This window comes from Furipterus horrens, unplaced genomic scaffold (assembly GCF_987537825.1).
Source record: "Furipterus horrens unplaced genomic scaffold, mFurHor1.1.pri manual_scaffold_6, whole genome shotgun sequence".
NCBI classification, from domain to species: domain Eukaryota; kingdom Metazoa; phylum Chordata; class Mammalia; order Chiroptera; family Furipteridae; genus Furipterus; species Furipterus horrens.
Genome location: NW_028327176.1, coordinates 124,138,240 through 124,163,657, shown reverse-complemented (window position 1 = coordinate 124,163,657; position 25,418 = coordinate 124,138,240).

The following is a 25,418-nucleotide window of genomic DNA, read 5'->3' as shown; positions in this document are numbered from 1 at the left end:
TTTAAATTTGGGATATATGTATAAATAAAGAGAGAGACAGAGGCAGTGACATAGAGGGATGTATGAGTTTCTTGTATATTAACTCTTTTTCAGATATATGATTGGAAAATATTTTCTTCCACTCCATAGGTTGCCTTTTCATTTTATTAATTGTTTATTTTGCCATGCAGAAGCTTTTTAGTTTTGATGTAGTCCCATTTGTTTATTTTTGCTTTTGTTACTTGTGCTTTTGGTATCATACCCAACAACTCATTGCCAAGTCAATGTCAAAGAGCTTTTCCCTTTTGTTTTCTTCTAAGAGTTTTACAGTTTCAAGTTTTACAATTAGTCCTTAATCTAATGGATTGGCCAAAAAGTTTGTTTTTTTTTTTTTTCATAGGATGGCTCTAGTAGTGCTTAGTTGTCTTTAACTTCATCCAAAACAATTTTGTGAGATTGCATTGTGTCATCTGTCATATCAGCATGCATTTAAAAAAACATCAAAACTTGTGAATTTTTGTGCAGCCATTTTAATATTGAAGATGGAAGAACATATGCAACACTTTTGGCATATTACACTTTATTATCTCAAGAAAGGTATGCAACTGAAATGCAAAAAACAATTTGTGCAGTGTACTGAGAAGGTGCTGTGACTGATCAAACATGTCAAGTGGTTTGCAAAGTTTCTTGGTACTATTGATATTTTGGCTAAATACTTCTTTGCTGTGGGGCTGTCTTAGGCATTGGAAGATGTTTAGCAGCACCCCTGGCCTCTATCCATTAGAAGCCAATAGCAGGAGATAGCCAACATACTTAAAATATTTAAATCAATAAAGTTATTTGTGAAAATGAAAAACGAGTCTTTTATTTAATAGAAAAAACTAAATGGACTTTTTGGCCAACCCAATATTTTGAGTTAATTTTTTGTGAGTGGTGTAAGATAGGGGTCCATTTCCATTTTTTAAATATGAATATTCACTTTTTCCAACAACATACTTTGAAGAGACTGTATTTTCCCCCATTGAGTGTTCTTGGTTCTCTTGTCAAACGTTAGTTGACTGTATATACATGGGTTTATTTCTGGGCTTCCTATTCTGTTCTTTTGGTCTATATGTCTGTTTTTGTGCCAGTACCATACTGTTTTGTTTATAGTAGCTTTGTAGTATAGGTTTTAAAGTGGAAAATATGATGAATCTAGCATTTTTCTCCAAGTTGGTTTGACTACTAGGGGTCTTTTGTGGTTACATACAACTTACAGGATTTTTTCTACTTCTGCAAAAAATACCACCAGAATTTTGATAAGAATTGCATTGAATCTATAAATGGCTTTCAGTAGTATGGTCATTTTCACATAATTAATTTTTACAATCTATGGACATATGTTGTTGTTTCATTTATTTGTGTCTTTTTTAGTTTATTTGATTAATGTTTTATAGTTTTCAGTGTATAATTTTTTTCACCTCTTTGGTTAAATTATTTTCTAGGTATTTTATTATGTTTGATGCTGTTATAAATAAGAATGTTTTCTTTATTTTCCATATATTATTTATGTATTTATCATTGTTTATACTATTATAGTTGTCCCAATTTTTCCCCCTTTGGCCCAAATATATTGTTAATAGTGTATAAAAATGCATCTGTTTTTATACATTGATTTTGTATCCTGAAAGTTTACTGAATTTATTAACCTTTTCATGGAGTCTTTAGGGTGTTCTATATATAAAATCATGTGATCTGCAAACAGAGATGATTGTACTTCTTCCTTTCTGATTTGGGACCCTTTTATTTCTTTTTCTTGTCTGATTTTTCTAGATAGGAATTCCAGTACTATGTTGAGTAGGAGTAGAAAGAGTGGACATCTTTGTCTTATTTCTGATCTTAGAAAGATTTGAACCTTTTGTCTCTGAGTATGATGTTAGCTGTTGCTGACATTTAAGTTTTAAGCTTAAGTGTCTGATGTCCAGAGTCTGTTACTTGATGATTTTAGCAGTGTAAATGTAATTCTGAGATCTGAGATCTCAGAGAAGAGAGGGAGCTTCTCACCTGGTGAGGTTCAAATTCAGTATTTTCTTTGTAACTTCTCCATTAAAAAACAAAAACAAAAAACAGAGGAGCTTCTTGGTCTGCCTTGGAAACATTACTCAAAACTTGGTCTAAACTATGTCATGCTATGTTTTTGATGTAATGAATTCTTATCTAGGTGATAGATCAGAGATTCCTTCAATGTAGTAATAATGTGGTCATCTATATCAGAGTACTATAACGGTTTTTATTTTCATGTAAAAGTATTTCTTTTCTTATGTATTGAGATACCTAAAAGTATTCCTTTTGTATATATGTTGAGAGGCAATCAATAAAAGTTAATAGCTTCCATATTTAAAAGCTATTAGAATGACAGCCTCTTTGGGTTAATATTTTAGAGTTTGAGTCATTCAATAACTGTGTGAATCATGCAGGGGAAGTATTATTATTTTCAACTTTTAGATTAGGAAATTGTGGCTCACATAATTTAATCGACTAGCCAAGATCACATGACTAATACATGACAGCACAAGCACATATCCCTCAAAACACTAATCCAGTGCTCTTCCAATTCTGTTATTATGCCTTGCATACTCAATTAAATTTTTTAAAAGATTGAAAAAGTTGAAGTTTGAATACAACTTGTTTTTGTAAAATGTCCCTATATTTGACTAAACTGTGATAGGAAAAATAGGTGGTTATAATTAACCCATTCATGAAATGTTTATCATGTACCTACCATGTGTATGTACTGAAAATGTGATAGAGTCCAAGTCAGGTAGGGTTCCTGCTGTCATAAAACCAACAGTTTAACAGGAAGGCAGTCATTAGACACATGATTACGCAAATGACTATGTAAGTGTGAATATGGTAACAGACTTGGGATTTGAGAGACATTCCCTCAGGAGTGGGAGTGACATTTCAATTGAGGCCTGTTGGAGAGGAAGTTAGCCAGACACAAGAAGGACTAAGGAGGAAGTCTCTTTATTTAGAAACCATATCATGTTTAACTTAATCATCTCAAATAAAAGAAGAGGAAATTGAGTTCTTACTAGAACTTTTTGTTCATATTCAAATTGCAACAGCAGGGAGAAGGAAGGTGGGAGGAAGAAGAAAAGAGATGCCGCTTTAAATGAGCTGATCCTTGATAATTAATTACCACAGCTTCTTCGTTCTCATTATTGTAGTTTAGCCAAAACTTTGAATAAAAATTCCCCACAAGATTCAGGGATGGCTAATAGGATACTGTGTTACTGTAAAAGCGATTAGAGGTCCAAACTTAATAGTCTTAATAAGTCACTTAATCATTCATGACAGACAAGAGAAGCCACAAAGGACCACGATTCTCAGGCTTTTCAGCTTTAAGTTTTCAAAAGCTCATTAATAAAGCAGGAGGTTGAAGAACAGGCTGCAAAACTATTTTATCCAGAGGACTCAGTTATTACTATGCTACATTTGTGAAATTACTTTGTATTAATCCTTCTCAGTAGCATGAGGAAAATTTTGAAGGAGTCCCCATACAGAGATAATAATAGGCATCATCATGACAAAAGAGAACTAAGAAGAAATTACTTTGAAATTAAAATTTTGAGCATGAGAGACTGAAGAGCTTTCATAATAAGTAAATCAGTAAATAAAGCCCAGACCTTGATTAACTAGAAGCATGGGGAATTAATTTTTTTGACCAATTATTAAAAATAGTTCAAAAATAAACCTTTTTTTAAAGGCTATTTTATGCTTGTGTTCTTTCTAATTATAATATGTGCTTATGTTAGAAAGTTGGAAAACCTAAAAATATTTTAAGTTTCATAAAAGTATAATATCCAATGATTAAGTTAAATTAATTTAATGATAGATACCAATTATACTTTAATATATTTCCTTCACATCCTTTAAGAACATGTACACACAATTAAGTATATGAAAAATATTGACAGTATTGTGTAATATTTCATATTTTTTTCTGTTATAATTTTTAAATTTTAATTTCTATATAATATTTTAACATGAAAATGTGCCTTGCTATTTAATAATTGTTCTTTTTCTTCCCTTTTTACTGAATTTATTGGAGTGAAATTTGTTAAAAAAAATTATACAGGCTTCAGTTGCACAATTCTACAACTCATCATCTGTACACTGAATTGTGTATTCACCGCCCCAAGTCAAGTCTCATTCCATCACCATTTATTCCCCCATATCCTCCTCTACCTCCCAATCATCATTTTTATGCTAGATATCTTGATACATTTTTATTTTTTGATATTTATCACTAATGCTTGAGAAAACAGCCTTCCTCAAGGGCCTATTTTTTTTGCATAAATTCCTATGAAGGAATGCTTAAAATTTATTTTAATATATTTATAGAGTATGAATATTTAAAATGTATTTGCATGTATTATAAAATTGCAGATTTGTATGCTTTATTTGTTTTTATGCAACAGTTTCTACAAAACATATTTCTTTTCACGTCTAACAATATTGAATGAAAGTGCATATTTCACCAGATCTTATAAACCTTGAAAATTAGTCATTGAATAATTGTATCAGTGTGGTGGGCTGAGATGAGGTGCTTGTAACCCTCTTTGCCTAAAATCCTTAAACTTGCAGAAAATTCATTTTTTAAAAGCTTAGCCTATATCAGTACTGATGAAAAGAAAGGAAGCGATTAGCAGACAAAACATTGGTAGGAATTCCTGAAAATAAGAAAGCAGATGACATAGTGATCTCAGAAAAACAAGAGAAGAAAGAAATACAGCCCAGAACAATTGGGAAAATTATGCAGAAGGTAAAGCAATTCCAGGAATATTGCAATTTAGAGTCAATGCAACACAAAAGGCAAGTGCTGTGTATGGAGACGTTATCAACATAAAAGATTGGTTGTGTGTTTAACTCCCATCCCTTGGAGTTTTCCATAAATGAATTAATGTGTTTAGAATGAGCACCTAAAGTGAACATTTTTGTCTGAGAGAGAAGTACAAAGAAAGGCACATCTCATTAGGGAAACATTTTAAATTCCCCTTCATGCTTACTCATAGTAAAGGCCTCTTTATTTTAGGACTTACAGGTTTTGATCTATAGCTTACTCAGCTGCTTCCCCCATGCCCTTCTATAGGCATACTTAACTGAGATACACAGAGACAGTATTCATCCCTCCATTCAGAGGGAGGTCTGCTGGGTAGCCAGAACATTACATCTGCCGAAGACAACTATGTCGATAAACTTAGCCCTACATTGTGAATATGAACCACCAACCAAGGATCACCAGATATTTAAGGAAAACTAATAGTATTTTCTTTACTTTTGAATTGCCTCAGCATCTTTGTAGAATTTCAGCTTACCTTATTTCTCAACTCTTCATTATGCTTCATTGATTTTTATGTCTACCCTTTCACCAATACCAACTGTTTGATAACTGTAACTTAAAATCATGTTGGGTGTGTGCTTCAACTTTGTAGTTCTTTTAAAATATTCTTTGGCTAGGAATTATACATTTCCATACAGATTTTAAAATCATTTTTCTAATTCTACAAAATAAATGCTGGAATAATTTATTGGGAATGCATTGAATCTATAAATCAATTTGAGAAGAATTGACATATCAAGTCTTTCAACCCATGAACTCGATATATCTCTCCATTTATTTTGCTCTTTTTAAAATTTTTCATTGATGTTTTTCCATTTTCACTGTAGAATTTTTGGGATTCTTTTGTTATATTTATTCCTAAATATTTTATAATTTAGATATTATTGCAAATGAAGTTGAGTGCCATTTTTCTACTATCAGTGTATAAAAATAGTTGATTTTTATATTAACATTATATCTTATATTCTTCCATAACAAACTTACTAATTTTAGTAATTATTTTTGTATGGTTTTTGGATTCTTGTACATATACAATTATAGGGGCAGTATTATTTTTCCTTCCATTACTTCTGTCCTTTCTTTTATTTTTATTTTTGCTTTATTGAAATTCCTAGGACCTAATGTACAATTTGACAAGAAATGGTGAATGTGAGAATCTTTACCTTCTCTTGTACAAGAGAAGTATAGGGAAAACCATCTTTCACCATTAACTATTATATTAGTTATAGATGTTTCATATACCCTCTATATGAATGAGGAAGTTTCCTGTCATTTTTAGTTTGTTGAAGATTTTTAATTATGATTGGGTATTGAATTGTATAAATTTTCATCTGCTGAAATGGTTGTTCTATTTATCTTTATTCTGTTCATCTAATAAATTACATTGATTAGTTTCTTAATGTTAAACCAACTTTGCATTCCTGGTATAAACCAGGAATTTGATTATGTTGTATATATTTGCATATAGTGATGAATTGGATTTGCTAATATTTACTTAAGAATTTTTGCATCTATGTTTAAAAAGGATATTGGTCTATATTTTGTGAATGTCTATATGAAGTCTTCATCAGGTTTGGTATTAGAGTTTGCCTGGCCATATAAGAGTTGATAGATTTTGTTATTTGCAAAGAACTAGGTTTTAGCTTTTAATTTTCTCTATTTCTGTTTTCTATTTTAGTAAGTTTTTCTTTTATTTTTATCATTTTCTTTTCTCTTTTTTTGGATACATTTTACTATTAGATTATTATGGTGGATTCTTTTTTTAAAATCATTTTTTACTGTTATTCTATTACATTTGTCTCAATTTTACCCTCTTTGCCCTCCTCCACTCCTCTCACCCACCCTCCCATCCTGCTCCCACAGTCGGTTCCAACATTGTTGTCCATGTCAATGGGTCAGTCATATATGTTCTTATGATTATTACCTTAGAAACTTTTCCATTTTTTTCTAAAATTAGCATTCTACACATTGCTTTAGATTAGTCCCACAAATTTTGACATGTTGTGTTTTCATTATTGTTCAATTAAAAATATTTTCTGGTTTGTCTTGTGATTACTTCATTGATGCTTATTAAGCATCTCTATGACCATTATTTTGAACACTCTGTTGGGTAGATCGCTTATCTCCATTTAATTAAGATGAATTCATGAAGATTTTATCTTGTTTTTTTTTTTTTTTGAAACATATTCCCATATTACTTCACTATTCTTGACTCTGTGTTGGTCTCTGTGCATTAGATACAACAGCCACCTCTCCCAGTCTTGAGTAACTGATCTGTTGTAGGAGATAAACCTTATCAACCAGCTCAACCTGAGCTCCTAGTTACTTCTTAAACATTTGTGATAGTCTGATCCATCATCTTTGTTTTTAGTGGCTCTAGTATTTGAAGGCATGCCAAGACCTGTCAGTGTCCAACGTTGGGGATCTCAGCACCAGATTCAGGCTGATTGGAAGCTGGACCCTCATGCAGTAGCTGGGAATATATGCAGTCAAGCCCCTTTCAGGGAAAAACTAGGAAATGGGAGATTTTGCCTACTTTCTCTGCACTGAGCCTGGGTTTATAGTTGTGTGTGTGTGTGTGTGGTGGGGGGGGTCTGAGGGGGTTGTTTCTGTGAAGTTGCTTCTTTTCTTGCTATGGTCTTATGGGTTCATGAATTCAAGCCCCATTGCATGTAAGAATTACATGATTTGGGAACCCAACCCTTAGATGGCAATTATGAAAATTGGGGTGCTAGGTGTCTGGACAAGTTTCTTCCACGGAGATGCTTACTAACTGTTTTTGTTATTGGAGCAGGCCTGAGGCAAACAATGAGAGAAATGCCCACTCTCTCTTTCAGGTTCTAAGAAGGTTTGCAGTCGGCACTTGGGTGCTAGGTAGAAGCTGGATTCCCAGGCAGTAACATGTGAAGTATACAGTCAAACTCCTTCCATGGAAGGACTTGGTGTTTGTGCCTGCTCCTTCTGCACTGAGCCCTGGGAGGAGAGCCTGTGAAACTGCGCACTCACCTGTTAAGTACTGTTTCTTTGTTTGCTATAGTCTTGTGTGACTCTTAAACACAGTTCTTATTGGCTAACAGAGCTGGTGATTTGGAGGTCCATTTCTCCAGTGGCAGCCTTAAAAATTGGGGTACTAGATGAGTGGCTTAAACCCTTCATTCATCAAGGAGTAGCTTGGGAGTTGAGGGTTTCCCCCCAATTGTATGGCAACGTGCAGGGGGTAGAGTTTGTGGTGAATATCTCAGCCTTTCCAAACAGTTTTGGGTATTTTCTGAGTCACCTGAAGCATAGGAGTCACTCAGCCAGTTTCTGGATTTCTCTCAGAGGCAATTGCTCCCTGTGTAACTGTATTTTCAGTGCACCTGTGTAAGGAGGTAAATTCAGGTGCTGCCTATGTTGCCATCCTGATAGTCCCCTTTACCTTTATTGCAGTGCAGGTCTGCTGAAGACAATTTTTTCTGAAAATGTCTTTATTTTGTTCCTCTGATAGGCAAATATGTCCCCCACACCCTCAATTTAATTGCCTGCGCTGTCCCTCCCACCTTCAGGGCCAGTCCATGAGGAAGAGCAGAATAGCCACCCCAAAACGTGCCGCTTTGACACTATGTTGTTTTGAGCCTATGGCATTTAAGACTTAACAGGCTGAGGAAAAACTTTTTACCTATTCCTTAACTGCTTAAAAGAATTTAGATAAAGGGTCCCATACCAGAAAGAGAGGTAATATCAAAGATAACTTTTTATATCAGGAAGACTTATATGCATGACCTAGCAAACATTTGTTTACCAAACATCTACTCTTCTCATTTTCCTGTGGTTTGTCTTCCTCCCCTTTGAGGCCCCTGGCACCTACCTCCTTCTCCTTAGCTCAGGCTGGTATATAAACCTAATTACCTGATCAATGAGGAGCTTCTTATGTCTTTGTGGGGCTTTCATACATACAAAATTAAAATTGTTTTTCTCCTGTTAATCAGTCTTATATTATTCAATTATTAGACCAGTTAAAGAACCTAGAAGGGAAGAAGAAAAAGCTTTGTATAGCCATAAAAAAAGGAAGGAGGGGAATTCTGGTTGCTTCTCCAGTTGACTTCCTTCCAAGGTATACGTGCTTTGGTTATTCTTTAGAATCCTTAGGTAGTTGTCTTTTGCATTTTTTTCTGAAGTTTATAATTATTATCAGTGTGAACCAGAGGGTTGGTCTGGACAGGAGTCAGCCACATTACCATACCAGAGACAAAATTCTGTCTTTAGTTTTTATATTTAGCATAATAGTACAATAATTTTTCATGCCTGCTACTTTTAAAAATATTTTAATGAATTTATTATAAAAGGTGATTAAATAATTTATAGGTAAAGAGTAGGGTGGAGTTATATATTGAAATAAAATTATCTCTAAGAAATATTGAGAAACATAAACAAGTATAATGTGTTTCAAAACAAAAACAAAAATAGAAAATATATATTTGAGTATGTGTATCTTTTTAAAATTTGAGCATAATTTCACAGCCGTGTAAGACAAATATATTCTCATTATTCTTCTCTTTCTCATTTTTTTCTTGAATGCTAGCATATTATTTTCTTCTAGGTGAATTTTAAGAACACATTGTTAAGTGACCATTGCTCCATTTTTCATATAGTATTTTAAAAAATAAAATTGGATATTGTCACATTCTGGCTTAAGACTCTTCAATAGTGTTCTTTTAAACTTATGATAATTATAAAATAATAATAGACATTTATAGAACTATTTTTAAGTGGTAAACTACATGTCAACATCTCATTCCATTACTGCTTTCAACCTTAGATATATACATAAATACATTTTAATATTTCCTAGCTCCCCAGAGAAAATGACAGCTGCTGTCTGAACTTTTAGTATATGCAGTGAGTCTGCCCATTGCACTTAGGAGAAATATGGCTTAAATATCAGTCAATTTTTTTGTGTTAACAAGCAATGACAAATTCTTCTTGCACAAAATTGAATGTATATTGGCAGCCAGTTTATGACTCAATTATTTTCATCATTAAATAGTTTGGGAGCTGGGCTCATGTGACAGGAATATGATGGCCCTGGACAAATGTAGAGAGGTTACAGAGACACATGAAGAAAGGCATTGGGAGAAATAAAAATTGCCTGCTACAAAAAAATGTTTTTATACTAGAAATAGCCTTGTACCACGAATACAAATGGCAAGGATGTTTTCTCTCTTTTTTTTTTTTTTTCTTCCTAACACTACATGCCCTCAACTACTAGCATCTGGGACTCTTCTGTATGTAAGTATCATAGCCCTGTTGCTGTGTGGATGACTGCCTTTGTTCAGTCTACTCTTAGGTCATAAGCAATATTTGTAATACAATTTTCACATTCTAAAGAATTTACCTGACTAACTTGAAAAGTTATACAGTTGAGAGTCAAGGAGTACCTACACAGAGCTAGCACCCAGCTGACTCCTGGGATTCTTCTTTTTCATGTATGTAATTTGTAGAGACTCTCTTTTCTCCATGAGTCCAATGTGAATTATTTTGCATTTTAAATGGTCTGACTTAATGGCATGACTCAGTTCTCAATACAGTTTGTAAAACTATGTGTACTTTCTCCTATGTATAGGTGAGAGATAATAGTTCTTAGTTTAAAAGGATGAAAAGTATGACTCTAAAGAACATTTGAAACTTAAGCCATCAAATTATATAGAGACTAATCTTTGTGATGTTTTCTATTAAATGTAAGGTTTTATAGCATATAAAGAAGTTTAAGGGATTCCGTTTTATTGTTTAGGTACAGAGCATGAATGAGTTTCTCTCTCCCAAGTCCTACAGTGGCTCTTTGGCCTTGGTTATTTAAATGATATTATTGTTAGCATTTAAGTCTATTTCTAGCCTACTTCCAGTCATGAACTTCATGATAAGCATCGGAAACATTTATAGAATCTATAATTCTGACCAAAACATATGTAGCCTCAAATTGAAGAGGACAGTTAATGCTAAAGAAAATGACATATGTCCCTAAAGCTCAAATACTGATACATTCAAAGCCAGCTCAGCATTTCCCAAAGCCGGATATTTCATCATGGCTCTGTCAACACAGCTTGATCAATGTCTTTGAAGGAAAAATGGAGGCAAACGGATGATTAACTTCAAGCATTTGTCACTGAGATTAAGCTTGGAGCAGTCCTGGGCAGTGTGATGGATATCATAGAGAAGCTTCTTTATATTTGTCAGTCAAGGGGAGTAACTGTGAAAGTATTTAATGGCATAAAAGAATCCTCATCGCTCACCTTCAGCTTCCCTCAATTTTTCTCAGCAATGTTAATATTCTGCAGTGCAAATGATACAGCCAGAAAAGGGGTGTTTAGGACACAGAAAGCAAAGGAGAAGCCACATTTGTACAGCTTACCTCTATGTCTGGCTTTACCAGAGACCATTCTATTCTCCTCCATAATTTTATAGAATAAAATACATACATGTATATGACTGGATAATATGTACGGTGGTACAAACTTTGGGTCTGGATTTAGAAGACGCGTGTGTCGGTCTCAGTTCTGCCACTGTGAGGCCTTCAGCAAATTACCTACTGTGTATGTTCTAAGTTTCATCATTCTCATCAATAAAATGGAAATAATAAGGCTTCTTCATAGGATTCCATTAGGGTTAGTAGACATATGAGTACCTGGCACATGGTAGAAATGTCCTTGTAAAGGTTTAAAAGAAAAAACACATGTAAATGAATATTTGTTCATGCATACATTTATATGAGAGAAGGCCACGGGATTCTTGTCTGTCACACGTTCTAATATAAGTCAAGCTGAGAAGAGGCTATTCTCAGTACTGTTTTTATTAATAACATACAAATAGTTAACCATAATTTTATTGCACATATATAAAAATAAGGTTTTTTTTGGTAGAGTGTTTCTTTACTATTACACAAATACTACATTAATTAGTACTCTAGCAGAGAGAGTGTCAAAACCAGTGGTCTTTAAAGCACACTACTGTACTGGCTACACTTGTCATCCTTTTGAGGTAATTAGTTGACTTTTTAAATAGTACAATATGATGTCACTTATAAACCATAATTCTTTTAATAAATAATCTTCAGTTATATTTAGTGACTAAAATATTATTTTATATATACTTTGCAGAATGACTTCTTTTTAAATAATTTAATGGTGATGCTTAAGAATAATTTTATTTTGACTCTTAATTTTCTGTTAAAGAATTAAGTATTTATCTGTGGGATCACCTCAGTCAGAGAAGATAATTCCTTTGACAAAGATGCTGGATTGTGTAGGGTCCATTTAATTCAGGAGCATTGAGGTTTCTATCTCATCCCAAGGAAGGGGTGTGGTTCTACACAGCAGGAATCACAGTCTTTGCCTGTAGAAAAGAAAAAAAAAAAAATACACCACCTATTTCTGGAATTAGCTGACTGCAGTCTCACTGGGTTATAGGTAAAAAAGTAAAGGGAAAAGGAGAATGAAAATATAGGAAAGAAGAGGAATGTGCATATACCCCACCCTCCCACACACATACATACCTACTGTGAAACAGAGAAAGAAGATGAACAAAAAGGTACAAACATTAGGTAATAAGAATAGGTATTGATGCTTGAAATATTAGGTATTTTTAATATAACACTCACTCTTCTCATAGTACTTATTTTCCTTTGAAGAGCACATTGCATTTAAAGGAAAAACTATGCCTTAGATGTCCTGGAACATAACTCATCTGATCCCACTTCTCAGATGGGGCCAAGGCACTGAGACTGCCAGGAGACTAGACTGGTTGTGTAAATGGGTCATCAGTTTTCTACAGGCTGCAGTGCAGGGCACCATGGGGATGATGTGGGGGGAACCTCTCCTAAAGAATGGGACACCACAGGAACAAGGAGAAAGAAGTAATACTTTTCTCATTTTCTTTTACTTTTAAATGTACATATGTTAAAATTCACTTCTTGGAGATCCAAGATGGCGGAGGAGTAAGTGGAAGCTACACTAACCTCCTCCCAGGACCAGTCTGGATTTACAACTTAATTTTGGAGAAATCATCTGGAATAACCAACGGAACACTAGCTGGAAAGAAGTCTTATAACCACGGAGAGACAGAAAAGGCCGCTACATCACAACGTGACCGGTAGGGAGTGCGGAGACGCGGAAGGGCTGGCTGGGCTCACACGGGTGGCTGCTGAAGGGACTGAGAAACAGCTCAGCAGCCGGGGATTCCCCCTGAGAAGGGCAGAGTCTAAACCCCCAGCTGGGCTTCCCAGCCTACAGCGACAGAGTGGAAAGTAAAATAGTATCAGCTGTGAAAAGCGAAAAGCCACAGGCTTTCTTGCTAGCCGGAGAGAAACAGCAGGAGAAAAAGAGCTCTTAAGTGGATCACATACGAAAATATTTTGGCCACCACTTACCCTGGGCTCAAGCAGAGGGAAGGCAGAGAGGACTGGAGACACTTGGGGAGAATTTGGCACGATGGCTTTGAGGGGAGAACTGGAGGAGCAGCTGACTGGGTCCCAGTGCTGACTCATCCCCAGTACTGCGGGTAGACCATTCCCCTCCAAGTGGCGTCAGCCTGAGGGGAAGCAAAAGCCCTGCCTACAGGAATTAAGCTGCCACACCCACAGTCCTTAAGCCTGACAGCTAATCACAGATTGAATAGATTAACAATCAAAGAAGACAGACAACAGCAGTAGATCCCTGGAAGTCTCCAACAGGCTGCCTAGGGCCAGACTGGTACATGATCTGACGCCACCAGAGGCAGATCCAGGAAGTGCAGATCATTCCAAGAAGCACCAACAAACAATAGGAGTCAAAAAAATGGGGAGACAGAGAAACAACCTCCCATCAAAAGGAAAGGTAGAATCCCCAGAAAGAGTGCTAAATGAAATAGAGGGGAGCGAACTATCAGATATGGAATTCAAAACATGGATTATGGAGAAGCTGAATGAGCTCAGCGGAAACTTCAAAGAACTCCAGAAAAACTACAAGGAACTCACAGAAAATTACGTGAGCATGAAAAAGGACATAGAAACTATCAATAAGAGCCAGGAGGAAATGAAAAATACGATCTCTGAATTGAAGAACACAGTAGAAGGAATTAAAAGCAGGCTAGAGGAAGCAGAAGATCGGATCAGCGAGCTGGAGGACAACCTACACAAAAACTCCCAGACAATGCAACAAAATGAAAAAAGACTGAACAAGACTGAAGAGGTTCTAAGACAGCTGCAGGACAACATGAAACGTAATAATATCCGTATCATAGGAATTCCAGAAGGAGAAGAAGAAGAGCAAGGGATAGAAAACCTCTTTGAAAAACTAATGACAGAAAACTTTCCTAACATGACGAGAGAAAGAGTCACGCAAGTCCAGGAAGCACAGAGGGTCCCAATGAAGATGAACCCCAACAGGCCCACCTCAAGACACATCATAATTAAAATGGCAACATTCAAAGACAAAGAGAGGATCCTAAAAGCAGCAAGAGAAAAACAACTAATAACATACAAGGGTACTCCAATAAGGCTATCATCAGATTTCTCAGCAGAAACACTACAAGCCAGAAGGGAATGGCAAAAAGTATTCCAAGCAATGAAAAACAAAGGCCTACAACCTAGAATACTATACCCAGCAAAGCTCTCATTCAAAATGGAGGGTGAAATAAGGAGCTTCCAAGACAAAAGAAGGCTAAAAGAATACATCTCCACCAAACCAGCAATGCAAGAGATGCTAAAAGGTCTGCTCTAAGAAGATAAAGAAACAGAGAGAGACAGAGAAGAACACGAGTACAAAGGGGAAAAATGACAATGAATAAGTACTTATCGGTAATAACCTTAAATGTAAATGGATTAAACGCTCCAATTAAAAGACATAGGGTAGCTGAATGGATTAGAAAGAATGACCCACATATATGCTGTCTACAAGAGACCCACCTTAGAATAAAAGATCTACACAGACTGAAAGTAAAGGGATGGAAAAATGTATTCCAAGCAAATGGACATGAAAAAAAAGCTGGGGTAGCAATACTTATATCAGACAAAACAGATTTCACAGCAAAGTCCATAAAAAGAGACAAAGAAGGGCATTTCATAATACTTAAGGGAAAAATCCATCAAGAAGATATAACCCTTATAAATATATATGCACCAAACTTAGGAGCACCCAAATATGTAAGGAAACTTTTGAAAGACTCCAAGAAAGATATAGACAACAACACACTCATAGTAGGGGACTTTAACACCCCATTGTCAACAATGGACAGATCTTCGAAGCAAAGAAACACCAAGGATATGGAGGCACTGAACAACACTCTAGATCAAATGGACTTAGTCGATATCCGAAAAATCCTGAAACACCAATTCAAAAGAACCTATGCACTCCAATGTTCATAGCAGCACTATTTACAATAGCCAAGTGCTGGAAACAACCTAAATGCCCATCTGTAGATGAGTGGATCAAAAAACTGTGGTACATTTACACAATGGAGTTCTATGTAGCAGAAAGAAAGAAGGAACTTCTACCATTTGCAACAGCATGGATGGAACTAGAGAGAATTATGCTTAGCGAAATAAGCCAGGCAACGAAAGAAAAATACGTTATGCTGTCACCTATTACAGGAAACTAATGAACAACACAAACAAATGAGCAAAATTGAACCAGAGGTATGTAAACAAGGAGTAGACTAACAGTAACAAGGGGGGAGGGGGGAGGGAGAAAAGGGGGTAAGAAGGGGAAGTGTAAAATCAAAGAACATGTATAAATGACCCACAGACATGGGCAACTGAGTGGGGACTGAATGTGGGGGAAGGGAGGGGCAGGATACAGGGAAGCAAGAGGGGAAAAAAAAAAAAAAGTGAGACAACTGTAATGGAAAAACAAACAAAAAAATTTTTTTTAGTGGGGGAAAATGAAAATATGAAGAATGGAAATGCCAGTTCAGTGAATATTAGGACAAAGATTTTCCTTCACGTTGTATATTTTTCTCCCTATTTGATCTCTCCAGAGTTTGGCATTCTAAACAAGTAAGTAATGACTTAAGTTTCTTTACATAGACCTAATAAGACCAGTTGTTAATAGAGGTTCCTTTTTCTGAACAAGCCTTTGACTGGAATGTCAAGCCTAAAGGAGACATGCTTGGGCTCATGTTGTTACCAAAAAGCCCTAAGGAACTGGGAATGACTTTCAAAGGTAATAAAAGCCCGCGAAATAAAAGGCCTGCTGCCATGGTTGGTTGTGCGGTCCACAGCAATCTCTCCAGGGAAGGAACGAAGGTTGTTTTCCTGAAAGATGGCTAGAAGGGACCTTAAGGCACAATGGAAAACCAGAAAGACTTGGAAAGGACAGGTGTGTACAGGCAAGGATGAATGCCAGGTATGTGGCCCAGCTTCTGTGCACTGAAGAGCAGACTGAGGGCCACCCTAAATGTTCCTTGGGTAAGTTCCAGCAAAACAGAACTAAAGATCATAAGTGATCATTTGCTGCTCTTGTTATGCTTATGCAAATGAACAGGATAAATTAAAAATGGACTTAATGTAGTCCCTTTAAAGACAAGGAGAGTAATCTTAGGGAGAAAAATCAGTATTCAAGGAAAATCACAATGATCAGTGGCAGACTGTAAAGTAGGGCAGCTAACCGTCTTAAAAGTTTCTTCTCATTTAAAAAATGGTTTCACTTGAAAATTAAACCATATCTGTGATATCACCAAAGAGATTCAAGTTGCAGGCAAGTAGAATATCAAGTGCCTTGCAACTGTATGTCTTCCCAATAAGACAGTCTTACAGATTTAGAGACTTTTTTGTTGGTTATGTTACATAAATTAACATGTGTTTTCTGTTTTCAAAGGGCATAAGCCTATGACCGCATTACCTGAGTGATTGTCTGTACGCATAAGCCTCACTTAATCCTCTCTGCAGCGCTGCCTCCGGAGACTCAACAGTTTGGCTGAACTAAATGGCTGAGTTGGTGAAGAATGGGGTGGTCTGTGGGCTTCACTTTAAAACTGAATTCTCTTTTCTATCCTAATGGCTTGGACAGAAAGGGCCCAGAGGTCTGAGAGGGGGGAAACATAAACTATTTCCCTCAGCCCAAACTAAATAAAATGGGCAAAAGGGTTTTGGACAGGAGAGATGTGCCTAGCACACCTTCCTCCAAAGAAGCCCTTTTTTTTTTTTTTTTTATCTCCTAATGTGGAACATTGAAAAATTAATCCCTGCCTTTTGCCACCTAGTAGTTATGGATTGAATGATGCTTTTTAACCCTTTTTGCCAAATCTGTTGCCCCCAGAACACAACAAGGATGCCAGCCTGCTAAACCAAGCACGCCGTTGTCCGGAGACAGCCAACTGACCTGGAGTCTGCACAATCCTTCCCCATGTGGGAAGGCCACCCTCCCCTCCACACCCCCACTGTTATTAGGGATTTCTGGACCCAAGGGTAGGTAGGACGACGACCATGTCCAGCTTGAAGCAGCTAGAGGAGCTTGAGACCTTCGCCCATTGTCCTTTACAAGATTACAAAGGGTCTTAATATCTGAGAGGGAGGGATAGTTATTTTTTACGAACCATGGGTATGGACTTGGGGGGGGATGCTGGGGGAGGGAGATACTGGGTGGAGGGGAGTAAAGGGGAAAAAATTGGAACTACTGTAACAACATAATCAATAAAATATACTTTAAAAAAAAATTCACTTCTTGTGATATATAATTATAAGGGTTTAACAAGTTCATAAAGTTTTGTGCCTATCATTACCACCCTGATACACTCTAAAAATTATCTTGTACTACCCTCTTGCAGTCCCCTCCTTTCTTTAAGCTGACAACCACTAATCTGCCCTCCATTCCTATAGTACTGCCTTTCTTTTCTTTTTTCTTCTTTTTTATTCAATTTATTGGGCTGACATTGGTTAATAAAAGTATATAGGTTTCAGGTGTACAATTCTATATACCTTATCAATACATTGTATTGTGTGTTCACCGCCCAAAGTCAAGTCTCCTTCTGTCACCATTTACTTCCCCTTTACCTTCTACTTCCGTAACTCCCCTTCCCTTTGCCTTTTCCAAGATGTCATAAAAATGTAATTGCACAGTCTGTGGCTTTTTAAAATTCTTTTAACAGTCTTCATGAAGCAAGTTTTTAATTTTGATGAAGTCCAATTTATTGAATTTTTTTCTCAGTGGATTATGCTTTTGGTGATATACCTAAGAAATCTGCTTGCCCCAATTCAAAATACTTTTTCCTTATGTTTTCTTCTAGATGTTTTTTGTTTCACATGTTTATTAGGTCTATGATACATTTTATGTTAATTTTTATAGTTTGAGGTATGTTGATTTTTTTCTTTTTCTTTTGTCTTTGACTATGCATGTCCATATTTTTCAGTACCAACCACCATTTAAAAAAATGCTCTCTTTTCCCCAGTAGATTGTCTTTGCATCTTTGTGAAAAGTGATTTGTAAAAATTAATTAAATTATATTTATCTGTGACTTCTTTTCTGATTGCTTCTATTTTCTTGGTAAAATAAGCAAAATCATCACCTGAAAATCAAGAGGGTAGATAAACTATTAGAGTTCTAGACAAAAGAAGATGTAAAATTAATTTAACAAATTATAATATATCTGTTATGTAGCAGACACTTAATTTCTGTGGATATATTGGTAAGCAAAACTGACAGAGCCCCTGCCCTCATAGGATTCAGTACAATAAAATGCTGTATTGAAATAGACATAAAGATGGGCAAATGAATGATTAAAGCAAAAAGAAATGGAATTTCAGCCAACCCTAGAGATCCATGTGGAGATAGTGGTTATGAATTTAAATTGAGAGTAGCCGGCAAAGTTTTGTATCTATTCCTCCAGCTTTATTCAGCTGCTCATATGCCAGTGCAGACTGCATGAAGTCATGCATGGTCAAAGATTTTCACCAAGAGAGTATGGTGGAGGGAGAATATGGCAAGGGAATAGAGAGTATATATGGGAGACTAATTATAATAAGTGGTTGGAATCTCAACCAGGTAAGGAGAAATGAAGAATATGAGGTAAGTGAAAGCAGTAAAAAAAAAAAAGGAAGGAAGGAAGGGTAGGTTAATATATTGGAAGTTACAATGCATCAGAGGATTGTTGAGATGGGAGCAAAGAATGAAAGAAAGATAGAAGGTGGTGGTCAGTGAATAAAATTCTAGAAATGGAGATAATGGATGGTGATAGAGGTCCAATTATTGGAATGACAGGGAATAATGAAGTATTTGCTGAGATAACATAGAGGGTAGAATTAATCGGGATGAGGCAGACAAATAGTTCGGAGGCTAAAATTTGGGAAGAGTCAGGGAGAGATTTTGGTGTCATGGATATGGAAATCATAGAAATCATAAGCATAGTGTCAGTGGGTAAAATACTAAAGCAGGTACTGTTATCTTCAAGGAATTAGGAGAGAATTGGGTGGCCTGGACATCTGTAGAAGCATCCACATGGAGTGTATTAGTTTTCTATTGCTGTGCCTATAATTGTAACAAATCTACAGTTCTGGAAGTCAACATTCTAAAATCACTTCTACTGGGCTAATGTCAAGGTATCGACAGGGCTGTTTCCTTCTGACGGAAGGATCTATTTCCCAGCCTTTTCCAGCTTTTAGTGGCTTCCTGTATTCCTTGGCATGTATTCACTAAAATTTCTGTTTCTATTATCATACTACCTTATTGTATTCTTTCACCAAATCTCCCTCTGCCTTTTTCTTAAAAGGCCATTTGTTACTACATTTAGGATATGTCTGACCTAAAAATCTATGACACTCTACCCATATCAAGATTCTTAACTTGATCACATCTGCAAAGTCTTTGCCAGGTAAGATAACAGAACCTGGATATTTTGGGGGGCCAGAATTCAGCCCACCACATGATGATAGACTGATGGGAAGATCTTCAACAAAGCCTGAAGGTTTAGTAGGAGAAAAATTTAATAGCCTGGAAAAGCAATGAAGAGTAAGGAGGATACCCATTTCTACATCATAGAGGGCAAGGAGAGAAAACAGGCTCCACTTAAGATGGATTGAGGGGTAGAGGCATTAGGGAATAGCCAAGTTTCCACTGGATCAAGAAGGTGAAGGGAACTTCCAGAGAAGGTTTTTATGAATATCATACATTAAATTCTGGGCATAAGGGAAGTGTTTGGGGGGAAAGAAGGAGTGGGGGAGTCATATTTGGAGATAGGCTCTACTTTCTATGATTATTAAATATTGTTGAAAAATCTGAGGCCAATCTAACATATTTTTTCACTTATTGGTGACCTAGTGTTTTTGTCTGAATTTTTGTCCCCATATTATTAAAGTCTAATAGTAGCTTTACTAGATCCAAGTTGGTGTTGACTACTCTAGGTCATATTTTCCAAGTGTTCACTGTGCCTACTCAACATGTAGTAATATGTTTTTGTTTTCCGGAAAAAATTCTTTATATTGTACTTAAAATTTTTTTAGTTCACTTGTTTTATTTTTATGTTTTAGATATTTTAATTATTAATATATCAACTTGAGCTTTCTTTATATGTCTTCTATATCTCTGACTTTCTTGAAAATGCCTTGTATCTTTGTTTCTATTTCATTATAGTCACTCTTTTCTTTCTTCTATTTCTCCCACTTTGCTTTATATTTATATATTTGTGATTCTTTAAATTGAGTCATTGTTTCTTACTATTTTCACTTTTCTTCTCATTTATTAATGAGTTCTGATAGCTTTTTAAAAATTTTATAGCCTTCTGTTGTCTAGTCATTTCATCTGAGATTATCTAATTTTGATTTATACTGATTTTCCAGAGCTTTGATAATTTTCTTAATTTCTTCTGTCTTTTAGAAATAATATGCTACATTTATTTTCTTTGCAGTCATGTTTTTCTTAGTCTTTTTTACTATTTTGCTAGAACATCAACTGGATTCTTTTATCTTTACATAATATCTTTATATGAAATTTGGTTGTAATCTTGTTTATTTGTTTTATATGTTTAAATGAGAAAGCATTTCCTGAATTATTAAGAGGGTGTTTGTATATGGGAGGCATGAATGGGGCAAAGTAGTTCTTCCCCTTCATAGCTCAAAAGCTTTTCTATCTTATTTGTCATTTGTCTATATAGTTATTTTCTATCATCTATCTATATAAATGTTTTAGCCACTTACACATCACACCTCCCAGGGCTTAGCCTGGTCTGATTCAGGTAGGCTTCCTGTCTCTATATCTGTATTGTCCAGAATTCTACCAGCCTTCTTTCCAAGGTGGTGATCTCAATGTTAAACATTCCGCTCTGTTATTCCAGTACCCTATGCTCTATCGATTTCTTCTGCCACGCAGTATTTGAATGTTCTGCCATTCCCAATGTGATTTTTATTTCTGCAGTTTTATCTCAGAGTGGAATTTTCCTTTTAAAAGGAAATATTTTTTGGATATTTCTGTATTCAGCCTTTTCTGCATTATTTGAATTTCCTGTGTCTCCCTTAGGGATGTCCTGGAGTCTTTGTGCACTAACCTCTTATTTGGAGTCTACAAAGACTTCTTCGAAGTTCATTGGTTGTTCTCAAATTTACTCACATAGGCTCACTTGGTGTTTCTGTAGTCTTCTTCTCATGGGAATGGTATTTATTGATGATTACTATGTTCTATGACTTATAATATTCTTTCATATTTTTATCTTTACTGTTAACACCTTGTAGCTGTTGGTACTAGAAGACCTGTGCTAATTTGGTCCCATCTAAATGCTCATGAGAGTTCCTTATTATCTAATTTTATTAAAAATATCATTGGCTGTTTATAGTTTCTCCAAGTGTTTTAATTGTTCTTTTAGTATTTTTGTATGAAGGGATTATAAAAATTTACTACACTCTTTTCATTGCTTTTATATTTCCTCCAGAAACCTGTTTTTGCATATTTTTTTCTTGAAGCTGAAGGATCTTTTTGTTTTCATTGTTATGGCATTCTATGATGGCATGACTTTGAGTGAATCTATTTTTGCTTTCAGGGGGTATTTTCTGGAGTCTCTCAAACTGAACTCATGTCTTTCTGTAATTTAAAAATCTCTTGAATAATTTTATTGGTTTCTTTCCTCTATTTTCTCAGTTGATTTTTTTTCCTGGAATATCTATAACTTGAATATTGAGTCTACTGAAGGTTTTTCTACTTTTTTTTTAACCCTACCCTCCTGTTTTTTATTTTCCTGTTTTTTTAATCATTCTTTCTAGGGTTTTTTTTTTTTTTTTTTTCAATTCCTTCTCCCAACCTATCCACTGAGTTTTCATGTCTATTCTTCTTTTAGTAAACCATGAGGCTATTATTTTTTTGTTTGCTGAGTGTTCCTTTAGGTAGCATCCTATGCTGATTCATGACTGCAATAACTTACTTCTCTCAGGATATTAATGAGAGTTAAGATGTTTATTTTTTAAGTTTTCTTCTCCATGCATAGTTTTCTTCAAATCCAAATTGCTTCTTTCCTGTTTTGGTTGTTTTCTGTCTTTGGTCTCATAGATTTTCTTAAAATGTCTGGTAATTCTTGGTTGACAGCTCATATTTATAATTAGAGTAGCAAAAAGTTATTGGACGCTCTGAGTGTATGTGTGGGGCTTATTAATTTTGAGCTTTATAGTGAGATATTTCTTTGGGGAATGCTTGATATCTGTATCTTAGATTCTTTCTCTTGAGCTATTAAGAGTGAGTACCCAAAGATTTTTTCCATTCACCTGCCTTGGTATGTATGTAGCTGCCAGAATTTTGGAAGCAAAGTGAGAGAATACAATGTGGCTTTCCATATTCAGTATATAAATTTTTACTTAATTCCTTTGTGTATGTGGAATCTGCCAGAGCAGGAGACTTTTAATACTATCTCAAAAATTATGCAACCTCTAAAATGCAAATAAAAAACATCCTTATACTCACAACAGATGACTAAATGAAGAAGGCAGGTAACAAGTTTTGTGAGAATATGAAATTGAAAAATCTCATGCATTGCTGGTGAGGATGTAAAATGGTGCAGCCACTTTTAAAAACAGCATGTTAATTTCTTTAAAAAGTAAACATAGAGCCCTGGCTGGTGTGGCTCAGTGGATTGAGTGCCAGCCTGTGAACCAAAAGGTCTCCAGTTTGATTCCCAGTCAGAGCACATATTGGGGTTGAGGGCCAGGTCCCTACTTGCAGGTGTGTGAGAGGTAACTGATCAATCAATCAATCAATGTATCTCTCACACATCGATGTTTCTCTCCCTCTCTTTCTCCCTCCCTTCCCCTCTCTCTAAAAATAAATAAAATATTTTTAAAAAGTAAACATAGAATTATATGCCACAGAAATTCCACTCCTGTATCTATTCCAAGGAAAATAAAAACATATGTCTGCACAAAAACTTGTTCACAAATGTTTATAGAAGTTTTATTCATAATATGTAAAAAATGAAAACAATCAGTCCTGGCTGGGTCACTCAGTTGGAATATCATCCATACACCACAAAAGTTGCAGGTTTGATGCCCAGTCAGGGCACATACTTAGGTTGTAGGTTTAATCCCCGGTGGCCGGGGTGCATATGGGAGGCAACTGATTGATGTTTCTCTCTCACTTCAATATTTCTCTGTCTCTCTCCCCCTTCTCGCCCCCCACCTCAAATCAATAAGCATGTCCTTGGGTAAGGATTTTAAAAAAGTTAAAAACAACCCAATGTCCATCAATGTCAATGGCAAATGGTTAACCAAAATGTGGTATATATGGACAATAGAATGCTATATGGCAATACAAAGGAATTATGTATTGCTGTTACATGTTATAACATGAACGAACCTTAAAAATGTTAGGTTAAGTGAAAGAATCTTCATAAAAAGGCACAGTGGATTAATCAATTTATATTACAATATGCATTTTAATCAATTAATTAATTAAATTTTGATCAATTTAAAATATAATGAATTTTAGTTCATTTGATTAAATTATTTCTTAGAGCTGAGAGGATTGGGGAATTGGAGCATGATTGTTAATGGGTATGGGCTTTCTTTTGGAGTAATGAACATGCTCTAAAATTGATTGTGATGACAGTTGTACAACTTTATGAATATAGAGTACTATGAACCATTGAGTTACTGTAGCTATACACAGATTTGTGACTATTCAAGAGGTGGGTGCCCCTAATTCCTGCATTGTTCAAAGGTTAACTGTATACCACTTAAATGGGTAAATTGTGTGATATGTGAATTATATCTCATAGAGCTATCAAAAAATATACCTGTAGTTCTCTCCTAGTGTAGGAGAGAAACAGTAACCTAGAGACTTTAGAATAAAGAAGATCTGGTCTTAATGCTTTCTATGCAAGTTCTTAACCAATTCTTAGGCTTTTAGTGCTAATTTAATCCATTTTCAAAATATCTTATTCTGCCAATTCCTCAGGTGTTTAGAGATTTGTGTTTAAGTTAGCATTGCATCTTGAACTTTTTCACAGGTTTAAGATTCAGCTTTCTCAATGTGCTAATTTAGTTACAGTTATCATGTTTCCATTTGGCTTCCAGCTTCTGAAAGAGTTGCTCTACCTTTTAGTCTCATTCACCAACATTTAATAAAATTTTAGAAGGAAGTAAAAATAATGCCTGTGTTCATTCAGCACATAATAGATAAAGGTTAGCACAGCAACCTTTATCTGAAAGTCAACAGGCTACATTTGTTTGCTTTTTAAAATGTGTGTTAGGAGAAGGTTTGAATTCTTAAGCTCTGTTTGCATTTATATCTGTAAATATTCTGACATATGTTCAATTTTCATGAATGACATTGGTAATTTATAAGAAAAGTAGTTAAGCAAGATGTCTTAACAATTATACCAGACCTGAGTTATAATTGGATATATTCCAATAGAATGTTATTTGGGAGTTGACATAGAAATATATAAATTATTAGTTAATTTAAGTGAAAAAATTTAAAATTGCTTTTTAAATTAACTTGAACATTTTTAGGAAGCTACATTATTGCACATATTAATAAATTCAGATACTGAATTTAGCTTTTGACTTTAAGGAGTGATTTTCTTCCTTTGGTTAGCACTAAAATTCCTCTTTCTTAGCTATCGGTGTTATAATTTATATTCTGAAATACACTGTATCATGTACAATACCTTCTGTTTATGTTTTAAGAGATGGTAGGTGCAATTTTTAAAATATTCTTTTTACATTCTCAGGTTTGGGAGTTTTTGTAGTTTCAATTTGTAAGATGCATACTAGCGTGAAGAACTAAGGTAAGTATCCAAATTATGTTTCTATATTATGTGCCTCTATTTTATGACCATTTTATCTCAAAATGCTTTCCCCTTGGTTCATTTATACAGTCTTCTCAATTCATGTATTTCCTATCAGTTCACATATTTTATTTTCAGAATTACCTCATTTGAGGCTCAAAGTTCCAACAAACCCTTTGCCACAGTTAAAATTCTAAATATCCTTGCTCAATATCTATTAGATAATGAGGGAAAATGTAAATAGTTAGACAAAAATTGAATTTGAGGGAAAATACAAGTAGAAAAACTCATGCAAGCTTTGGTAGTTACTTTTCAGAAAGGATCACAGAGTAGTTTTATTAAGTTTAGG